The 10,526-nt window shown below is 46.9% G+C and overlaps 1 long non-coding RNA gene across 1 annotated transcript; it reads left to right on the plus strand.

The window, feature by feature from the left end:
- The first annotated feature begins 7,110 nt into the window (after window positions 1-7,110).
- LOC141634283 (uncharacterized) lies at window positions 7,111-10,195 on the plus strand. The gene is made up of 2 exons (XR_012539015.1): window positions 7,111-7,230; window positions 7,341-10,195. It is a non-coding gene; the product is annotated as an uncharacterized LOC141634283 (long non-coding RNA).
- Window positions 10,196-10,526: the final 331 nt, after the last annotated feature.

Genomic DNA, 10,526 nt, shown 5'->3' on the forward strand with positions numbered 1-10,526 from the left:
CGTTTTTACTTTCGGCTTGGCTGAGGCAGTTAGAAGGCGCATCTCAATTGTACTTAAACGTTTTTAAACATGTTGGCATGTCGGTCGCTTCCTCCTCCGCTCCCGGTCTTAGCCGGAGCGGTCAGATTTGCGCTTCCCAACCGCCGTTTTGAACATGTTAGCGTATCGGTCGTTGTGTCCCCGTCACTCCCGGCTTTGGCCGAGGCAATCGAGGTTACGGCTCGACAGCGTTCGTATCTGTAGACATATTGATCGCTTCCTCTGCCACTCCCGGATTGGCCGAGCGCGGTCGATTTTGCGTTTCTCAACCGTACTTATACGTTCCTAAGCATGTTGGTCGCTTTCGCGAGTATCAATCGCATTTGTAGTGATCTAGCCGTGGCGTCTACTAAGCATGTTGGTCACTTTCGCGAGTATCAATCGCCATTGCGGTGATCGCCGGCTTTGGCGCGGCGTCTACCTTGGTACGACTACGGAGGGGACAAGCATCTTGATGGAAAAATTTGGATCATTATTCATAAGGTATAATTACGCGCTGGGGTGTCCACAACGGTCTCGGACACCTCCGCCGTTTATACAAAATATTTCCTAAGATTGTCCGTGTTCCAGTGGCTCATTAGAGGAACACCCTCCATGTCATCGGCCCGGTATGTCCCCGGCCTCATTTCTTCAACCACCTTGTAGGGTCCTTCCCAGTTGGCCGTCATTTTACCATGGATGTTTCCTTTGTTTGTTGCGGCCGACTTTCTTAGGACTAGATCTCCTACTCTTAAGTCTCTTTTGTGGACCCTACGGTTGTATGCTCTTCTCATTCGGTTTTGATATACTGCCAAGTTGAGCCGTGCCGTGTCTCGACTTTCTTCGACCAGGTCTAGGGAGGCTCTCAGGCCTTCCTCATTTTCGACTGGGTCAAAGGTTTGCGTTCTGAATGTCGGCACCGCTGCTTCAATTGGCAGGATGGCCTCAGACCCATAGACAAGGTGGAATGGACTGTACTCCGTTGCTTCTTTCTCCGTGGTTCTAAGGGACCACAGGACGCCGGGTAGTTCATCAGCCCACCTTCCCTTTAGATCTTCAACCTTCTTTTTCAGCCCATTTAGGATTGTTTTATTAGCTGCTTCCGCCTGTCTGTTGCTCTGAGGGTGGCAGACGGAGGAATATGCAAATTTGATACCGAGCTCCTCCAACCAGTTCATTACCATTTCGCTCCAAAACTCTCGGCCGTGGTCAAATACCATGACTTGGGGCAACCCAAATCGAGTTATGACGTTCTCCCAAATCACCTTTCTTACGACCGCCGTGGTCTTGGCAGGTACCGCGACAGCCTCGACCCATTTGGTGAAGTAGTCAACGACGACGATTAGGTACTTCCTTCCTCCGGAGGCCGTCGGAAATGGCCCTAATAAATCCATCCCCCACTTTGTGCAAATGGTAGGGGCTAAATCTTGGTTGCAAGTTTCGGGAGGGTGCGTGTATCACCGGAGCATGCATCTGACAATTCTTGCACTTCTTGGTCTTAGCTCTGGAATCCTCAAGCATGGTAGGCCAGAAGTAGCCGGCTCGGAGAGCTTTGTGGGCTAGCGTTCTTGCCCCCATGTGATGTCCACAGATGCCTTCGTGAATTTCTGTCAGTATGAGCTCCGCGTCGGCTGGGCCGACACATTTCAAAAGTGGTCTTATCACGGACCTTCTGTATAGTTCTCCTTCGAACACCAAGTAGCTTGCGGCGATCCTCTTTATCTTCTAAGAGAGACTGCGGTCCTCCGGTAACTCTTTTGTTAGTTTGTATTTCATTATCGGAGTCATCCACGTCGTCTCGGCCGATGTAAGCCCACCATGCCGACGGTCTCGGTGATGCTTTTAGCATTCCCGATATCCACCAAACGGTTCGACGACATTCTTGATGCTTGAACTGGCAAGTTTTGAGAGAGCGTCGGCTCGGTTGTTCTCAGACCTGGGGACACATTGTATTTGGAAAGATTTCAATTTTGCAGTGTCGGCTTTTACCTTTTCCAGGTATCTCACCATCCCGTCGTCTCGAGCCTCATACTCTCCTCTGATTTGATTGGTCACTAGGAGTGAATCTGTCTTCAACATAATATGTTCCGCCCCGGCAGCTCTAGCTAACTCGACTCCAGTTATCACCGCCTCATATTCGGATTCGTTGTTTGAGGCCGAGAAGGTAAACTTCAAGGCGTACTCAAACTCGTCCCCGTTAGGGCTGGTGATAAGGATGCCGGCTCCTGAGCTATTTGCCGTGGAGGACCCGTCGGTGTATACTTCCCACACACCGGGATGTGGTTCTTCTTTATAAGTGCACTCGGCCAGGAAGTCTGCAAGCGCCTGCCCCTTTATCGAAGGCCTCGGCTTGTACTGAATGTCGAAGCCGGATAGCTCCACTGCCCATTTGATAAGTCGGCCGGATTTTTCGAATTTTTCTAAGGCTTTCTCCAATGGCTGGTCGGTTAAGACCGTCACGGGATGTTTCTCGAAGTAGGGTTTTAACTTCTTTGCGGAAACGACGACGGCGAAGGCCGTTTTTTTAATCAGTGGGTAATTTCTTTCGGCGGGCAGCAGTGTATGGCTGATAAAGTAGATTGGGTGTTGCTGCTTATTTTCTTCCCTGACAATTACGGCACTGACCGTGGCCGAGGTAACTGCTAAGTATAGATATAGCGTCTCCCCCAGCGTCGACACGACAGGGTCGGGAGAGTTAGTAGGTGGGCTTTCGGTTGCTTGAAAGCCGCACTCTCCTCCTCCCCAAAGAAAAGTCTTTGTTCCCCTTCAACACTTTAAAGAATGGGGTGCTCTTGTCGGCCGACCGAGAGATGAAGCGGGCGAGAGCCGCCATCCTCCCTGGTCGACATCATAACCTCTTTTCGATTCCTCGGCTCCGGCAGTCTAGTATTGCTTGGACTTTCTCGGATTGGCATCAATTCCCCGGCGCCGACAAGCACGCCGAAGAACTTGCCGGCCCGGACACCGAAGTTGCATTTCATTGGGTTAAGCTTCATCTTATATTTCCTTAGTGAACAAAATGTTTCGCTCAAATCGGCCAAGTGCTCGCTGTCAGACTTGATTTTTACAATAGCATCGTCGACGTAAGCCTCGATGTTTCGCCCTTTTTGATCTTGAAACACTTTGTCCACCAGCCTAGTGTAAGTTGCGCCAGCGTTTTTCAAACCGAACGACGTCATTTTATACATGTATGTGCCGTGTATGGTGATGAATGCGCACTTAGGCATGTCTTCCTCGGCCATGAATACCTGATGGTACCTTGAGAAGGCGTCTAGTAGGCTCAGCATAGTGTAGCCTGCCGTTGCGTCAATTAAACTATCTATTCGAGGCAAGGGATAGCAATCTTTAGGGCATGCTTTATTAAGATTTGTAAAATCAACACACATCCTCCACCCCCCTGATGACTTCTTCACCATTACAACATTTGCTAGCCACTCAGGGTAAGTACAAGGCATGATAAAGCCCGCCTCTAATAGTTTGTCTACCTCGGCCTTGATGGCCTCATCCTTTTCGGCCGAGGAGTTCCTCATCTTCTGCTTGACAGGGCGAGCGGTGGAGAGTACGTTCAGCTTGTGAACGATCACCTCCCGCTCACGCCCGGCATCTCGGCGGCCGAGTACGCGAAGACGTCTTTGTTCTTCCTCGGCAGTCTAGGAGATCGGCTCGAATTTTGGCTCCAGGCCGACACCGACAGTTACGGTGCGCCCTGGGTCAATTTCCACTTCTTCGGTCTGGGTTCTTTCGACCATGCCGACGTTGTTGGTGCTCATCGGATCACCCTCCTGTTGTAAGGATGGGCTCTTTCTTTTCTGTGATTTTTTCGCCACTTTGAGGGATTGCATGTTGCACCCTCTAGCAGATACTTGGACATTGACAATTTCGTCGCTTTCGTCCTTTGAGACGAGCTTTTGCGCTTCCCCCCGGTCCGAGACATACATCAATGTCAGGGCCCGGATGGACATCACTGCATCGGCCTCGCTCAAAGTGACTCGGCCTATGAGAACATTGTAGGCAGACGAACCATCAATGACCACGAACTCGGATAAAACATTCTTGGCCGCATCGGCTTGGCCAAACATCACCGGCAGTCTGATTGACCCCAGGGGTACCAGGCCGGCCCCGGAGAAGCTGTATAGCGGGTTGGTGCAGGGGCTCAGGTCTTCAATCTTCAGACCGAGATTGAGAAAGCACTCCCTGAACATGATGTTTGTGTAGGCGCCTGTGTCAATCAGGCACCTTTTGACCAAGTGGTTGGCTATGTCTAAGTGGACTACGAGCGGGTCGCTGTGCGGAGCGATGACTCCTTCGTAGTCCTTCTTTCCGATGGTTATATCGGGGACGGTGGAAGCGGGGATCGCTGTTTTGGGCACAAAGTTGATGGCTTGGTATAACTCATTCAGGTGCCATTTGTGCCCATTAGCTGACCCACCGTTCTCGTTTCCTCCGGTTACAACCTGGATCACTCCCATCCTCTGGAATACTGATTTTCTGTTCGCCCCGTCGGAGCTTGTTTCCGGGGCTCCAGCTACATACTTGCTGAGGGCCCCCTTTCGGATTAGCTCCTCGATGGTGTTCCTCAAATGCCGACAGTTGTCGGTCTTATGGCCGGTTTGGCCGTGGTAGTCACAAAACTGGTTAGTGTCGCCGTCCCCCCTCACCTTGGGGGGCCTGGCCCACTTCTGCCCTTCATTCTTACTCAGGGCAAAGACCTCGGCCGGTGATTTGACCAGGGGGGTGAGACCGTTGTACCGCTTCTGGGTGTATGGTCCCGAACTCTCCCCGGCGCCCGCCGAGTTCTGTTTCCTGTTAAATCTTTCAGGACGTGACCTATTCATGTCACGGCGTCCTTCATCTACGTTGTCCCGGCGGCTCCTCCTCTCTAGGTGCCCAGCTTCACTGTGGCCTACCCAGGTCTTATGATAGTCCTCCACCTTTACGGCTCGATCGACCATCTTTCTGGCGGTGTCGAGGTTGAGGTCCTCGCACTTGATGAGCTCATTTTTGAACTCGCCTTTCGGCAGGCCCTTCATCAGTGCGAAGGCCGCCAGCTCGGTGTTTAGTTCACGAATTTGCTGAACCTTAGCGTCGAATCTCTTGACGTAGCTCCGGAGGGACTCGTCCTCCCCCTGTCGGATAGTCAGGAGATCTGAGGTTTCCACGGCCCTTCTCCTGTTGCAGGCGTACTGGGCTATGAAGTTGTCTCTTAGGTCGGCATAGCAGTATACCGAACCGTTAGGTAGCCCCTTGTACCAACTCTGGGCCATCCCATGAAGGGTCGTTGGGAAGACTCGGCACCACACCTCGTCGGGTTGCTCCCACACCGACATGTACGACTCGAAAGCCTCAGCATGGTCGGTTGGGTCGCTATCCCCTTTGTATGATAGGGGCGGCAGCTTCAGCTTGGTCGACACCGGGACTTCGAGGACATAGGCACTGAGGGGCTGTCTGACCACGTGTCGAATGACACGCGGCGATCGACTCCTCGCAACCTTAGTCCGGCTTCTCTCCCCGTGGCGGGAAGGGCTTCTTGTTGTCCGACTTTGGAGAGTCTGACTTCTTTCTTCATCTCTTCGGGGGTGGCCTCGTTGTTGCCGCGACGACGCTGTCCTCCCGCGAGTGGGAGATGGACTTTGGTCTGCCACTGGCACCACGGGCTCCGCCGGCGTCCTTGCATGCCCAGCTCCTTGTATTACTCCGGTCAAGTTGTTCGGAGTCACTTTGTGGGCCCTGGTCACCTGTGGAGGCGCTGCCGCCCCTGTCGTCGTGACAGGAGTAACCGGCGTACCACCCATCAGGTCCAGGAATAGCTTCAATTTGGCCGCATCGACCACATGTCCTATGACAGTGACTTGGCCGGTCGGCATCGGTGTTTCTGGCTCTCTTGGCATCCCGTACTTCACCGGCTCAATGACTCGGCCGGTGGGGGACTGCCCGATCTTAGAATTAGGGAACGCGTCATCCTGGTAGAATGCGGTTTCGTCACTCACAATTACTTCTTGTTGTTTTGACATCCTCTCAGCTCTTTGAATGGTTTTTGGTTTTTTTTTTGTAAGGTAGGTAACCAGCTTTTAGTATGGCTCCCCACAAACGGCGCCAATTGTTCCGGGTGTAATTCCGGAGCAGGGTTTGTGACCACGTAAGCTTGTTGAATGATGTCTTTGCTTGTCTCTTCCTTTCGCTCTTTCCTGTTTAAGATGAACAAACTGAGGGCTCGGCTTGGTACCGAGCGTACTCACTCCGACGCTCAAGTCAGTAAACTTAAAGAGATTAAGTTGTGTGTTACTTGGCGAAATATGTTGTAGAGAGATAAGGGAGTTTATACCAGATTAATAGTGAGTTTTTGGATGAATTGTGGATCGTTTTCTCAATGAGGATTGAGGAGTATTTATAGACTTTCACCTTTTGTCACGTAGTGACCAAGTGGCCAAGTGGCTAGCAGGTGGAAAGACTGTTTTACCCTCGGCCAAGGGATCCATGGCGGGCCAGGTGGCCTGGTTGACTCCATGCCGAGGGGACTTGGATGTGAGTACGCGGATATGCCTCCCGGCTGGCTAGTTGCCTAGCCGAGACCCAAGTGACAGGCCGACAGGCTGCGTCGGTTAGGCTGTCTAAGACGTTGACTTGCTGTCTTTTGGCTTTGACCTTGCTCAATATGTTGACTCGGTCAGCGGGTGCAGAATATGCCCCATCATATAAAAATAATTTCTTTAAAATTAAATAATTAAGTATAAAAATATTAGTTTTCAAGATAAAGAGAATATTAAGTACGGACTACAGAGTATGATTTTTTCAAAACTTATTATATTTACATTATTTGTTGATAACAAAATGTGAAATAGCAACCCGTGCAATTTCCACGGGTTTAAAACTAGTTTATTTTAAATAGACCGCGTTATTTTAATATTATATTAGATGGTCTTAAAGTGAAGCTTAATCTCTAAGATTTTATTTATTTAATCTGTAACCGAAACATGGAGTCAACTCGTAAAGTATGGGTTGTTAGTGAGACTTATCCACGTCCCATGATCCTCGTTGTAAATATCGCATTCGGTTTCAATAGGTTATAAAGAGCCCTGCTATACCTCCTCGTACAAACAAACATTTACATCTCTTTTTTTCTTTGCAATTTTAAACCCTCCTTTTCGGCAGTTCCGTTCTCTATCATTTCTTAACGGTTTTTAGTAATTCCTGCGCCATTCTCTTCATCTCACGGTAAGCTTCACTATCGTACAACTTTCGTTTCACTTCGCCTCATACTGTACGTCTCCCATTAGCTTTAAACGTGTAAGTTTAACGCTGTTTCGGTTCCGATTTCGACATAGGTTCAAACTCGAACGATCCGGACGCCGACTCTTACGTTGTTGACGATTCCATTAAAGATTAAGCGCTAAAAGGTAACATAGATGACTGTCCTAAGTATTACGTCGCGTTATTGTCAACTTGTTTATTAGGCTGTTTCGATTCGGTGCAAATGTTTTGGTTGTTTGATCAATACTAATGTATGATATATTTGCATGTAAATTTGAGTTAAGCTTTATCAAGCTAGCAATTTTTTCCTTTACCCTTTCACTTCCAATTGCTGCATCTTTGGACTTGATTTCTTCACGTAGCTTTGTTTCATTGTCAATACATGACCCCTGATTTCTTATATGCGAAGACGATAATGTTCTATAATTATGCTTAGGTTGCGTAGTAATACGAATCAGGCCATAGCTAAGTTCATCTAACTTTGTACGTAATATTAAGGTTTGTTATTAATAGGTCATGGTGTTTTGGGTTTCATAATAATGAATTAATGAGGTTACACAATTACCAGAAGTATGCCGGACTCCTAAATTTTATAACTAGTACCAGTATATTTATAATAAATTATTATGTATCATTGTTGAATTACTTGCTTATTATTAAATCATAAGAGTGGTGTATGTGGCAGGAAAATTTACGTAAGTAGCTGGTGATTAGTCATGAACTATTGAATAGAATGCCTCTTATTACTTTTGTTATTGTTTAGCATGTTGATGGTGGTGTTGTGCTCGTACTTTTCTGTCAATTATTTTGCTATGTCAAGTTGATATCAGTGCTGCAGTTACGTACTTACAACCCTCATAATATATGCTTCATATTAGTTTTTTTTTTTTGATGACGAGGGGGTTGAATCCCCCGACCGATGCAGTCCCGCACCACCACATGGACCATGTAAGCCACCCCCTTTGTGGGCTGCAGTGGCCAAGTGATCATCGCCCCAGCTGGTAGTCGAACCCGGGACCTCTCAACTCCTGCATTTATGCAAGCTTCAAGGTTTAACCCGGCTACCACTGGACTAACACCACTTGGTTGCTTCATATTAGTTAGTTAACCAGCTCGAGTAATTATGAATCGTCTTAATTTATCCACTTCACTTGTATCCTAGTAGCTGTGTGTATAGGCAATCTAGGCAGGTTGGAGTCGTCCTATTAGCCCGGTTGTTTATAGGCTAATATGGAGTCTATGGGATCATCAGCCCTGGTGTTTATAGGCTTGGTGATTGTCGAATCGGGGTGAGAATCCCGAGAGTGTGGCCATACTTAGACTAGGACCGTATATTTATCGTAGTCCTATCATAGGGATAAGGTAATAGTGATGGGTTGCCTTGACGTTTTGCCTTACTGAGTGGTAACTTATTTAATATGGTTGTTTAATAAGTTTACGTTTATTAAATGAGTCATTTGACTTATTTAGTTTAAAGTGTGATTAATTAATAATGAGCTTATAATTTTAATTGTATAATATGTTTATTGGTAATTCATTTGTTCATTATTGATCCGTCTTAATTACTTGGTTGCTTTATCGTGATATAATATGGCTGGGAGGACGTCCGAGTTACTCTCCACTGACTGTGGCTGTCATTACTATGACTGATAGGTGGTTGATGGTTGCTTATTATTAGTTGCTGGGGTTGCATCGAGTGAGCTAACGAGCGCCTTTGTTTTAGCGCACTCTATTAGTTTTTATTTGACTCTTGTTTTTAATCTTTATTTCATTTCAGATATAGGGGTATTTATTCCCCATAGACCTTGTATTTCCATTTGAGAACTCAATTTTATTTAGTAGCTACCGCGGTGTCAGGGTGTTTCCGCCACCTTGAACTTAATTTATATTCTTGTTTTATCGTGGTTGTTACAGTTGGTATCAGAGCTTAAAGGGATTGAAAGTACTACTTATATCAACAAAGTGCACTTTCTTTTCTGGTTATCCATGCAAAAGAACTCTAAAGTTAAGCGTGCTTGACTGAGAATAGTCTTAGGATGGGTGACCTCTTGGGAAGGTTCCCGGGATGCGTATGATTGAGAAAAAAATACGCTGGAAAGGACCCGTGTTGATCTGTGGCCCATGTACACAGCCTGGCGAGCTACCATGAGTGACCCCTCCCGACCCTAGGTTTGGGCCGGGGTGTTACATTGGCCTTTTGTAAATAGGTTGTGTATTGTGGGAAATGTGCTTCCCTTCCGTCATGGATCATCAACAAGGAGAAGGTCTAGATTCGTCCTAGAATCTCTTTGATATAGCTGATACGTGCATTTTATATAATCCTTTTAGGCCTTTTTATGCACGTATTTCTATGCTATTATTGTAGTTTTATGCTACGAAATGCCCCGAATATGCTACTTTGGTTTGTTTTGTTCTATTTGCAGGAATGGACCAAAAAGTAGTGAAATCAAGCCTTTTACCGTCCGTTTTGCATGCATTTAGAGGAAGAGTGATTTTGGAGCGGAAATGTAGCTGTCTTGGGATGCGTGAAGTCATTTCGGAAGCTAAATAACCAAGTCAAGGCGGAAACTAACGAAGTTATGAGCTGCTGAAGTTAAAGTGAATCGATCGAGTGGTTTTCTGGTCGATCGAATGCTTTTGAATGGTAGAAGACCTCGTTCGAGTGCTTTCCTTGCTCGATCGAATGGTGTCATTTTAATGGTTGCTCGATCGAGTGGTTATTTCACTCGATCGAGTGGTTTGAGGTTAATTCTACTCGATCGAGTAGTTTCCAATGACTCGATCGAGTGGTTTGCTGTGGGCTCGGGCTTTTCTTAATCCTTTTTCGTATTAGGTCAAATAAATAATCCTATTTCTTATAAATAGGAACGAGAGACGTCATTTGTAACTCTCTCCCCCATCTTTACAATACTTTTTTTTCCCTTTTCTACTGTTGACTGCTTTCCTCTCTTTTTCCGGATCTACTGTAATTCTCTCTTTTTCCCTCTTCTTCTTTACTTAATGTTTATTTCTCTTCCCTTTATTTCTGTTCTTTCCTTTATCATGTCTAGTTAATTTCTCCCTGCTAGGATTAGGGGATTCGATGGACCGATGTTTATTGCTAATTAGTTTGCAGATTGTCGTTGTTGTTTTTGTCTATGTTGTTAATTGCTGCTTTAATTGTATCTTGCTGATTGAATCGATGCAATTAGCCTTTTTAATTCTGGTAGGCCTTGACCTAGACTGGAAGGTTGGAAGGGGTGAGACCCACGGTGAACAAT

The sequence above is a fragment of the Silene latifolia genome, chromosome Y (genome assembly GCF_048544455.1).
Source record: "Silene latifolia isolate original U9 population chromosome Y, ASM4854445v1, whole genome shotgun sequence".
In the NCBI taxonomy this organism is placed as follows: Eukaryota; Viridiplantae; Streptophyta; class Magnoliopsida; order Caryophyllales; family Caryophyllaceae; genus Silene; species Silene latifolia.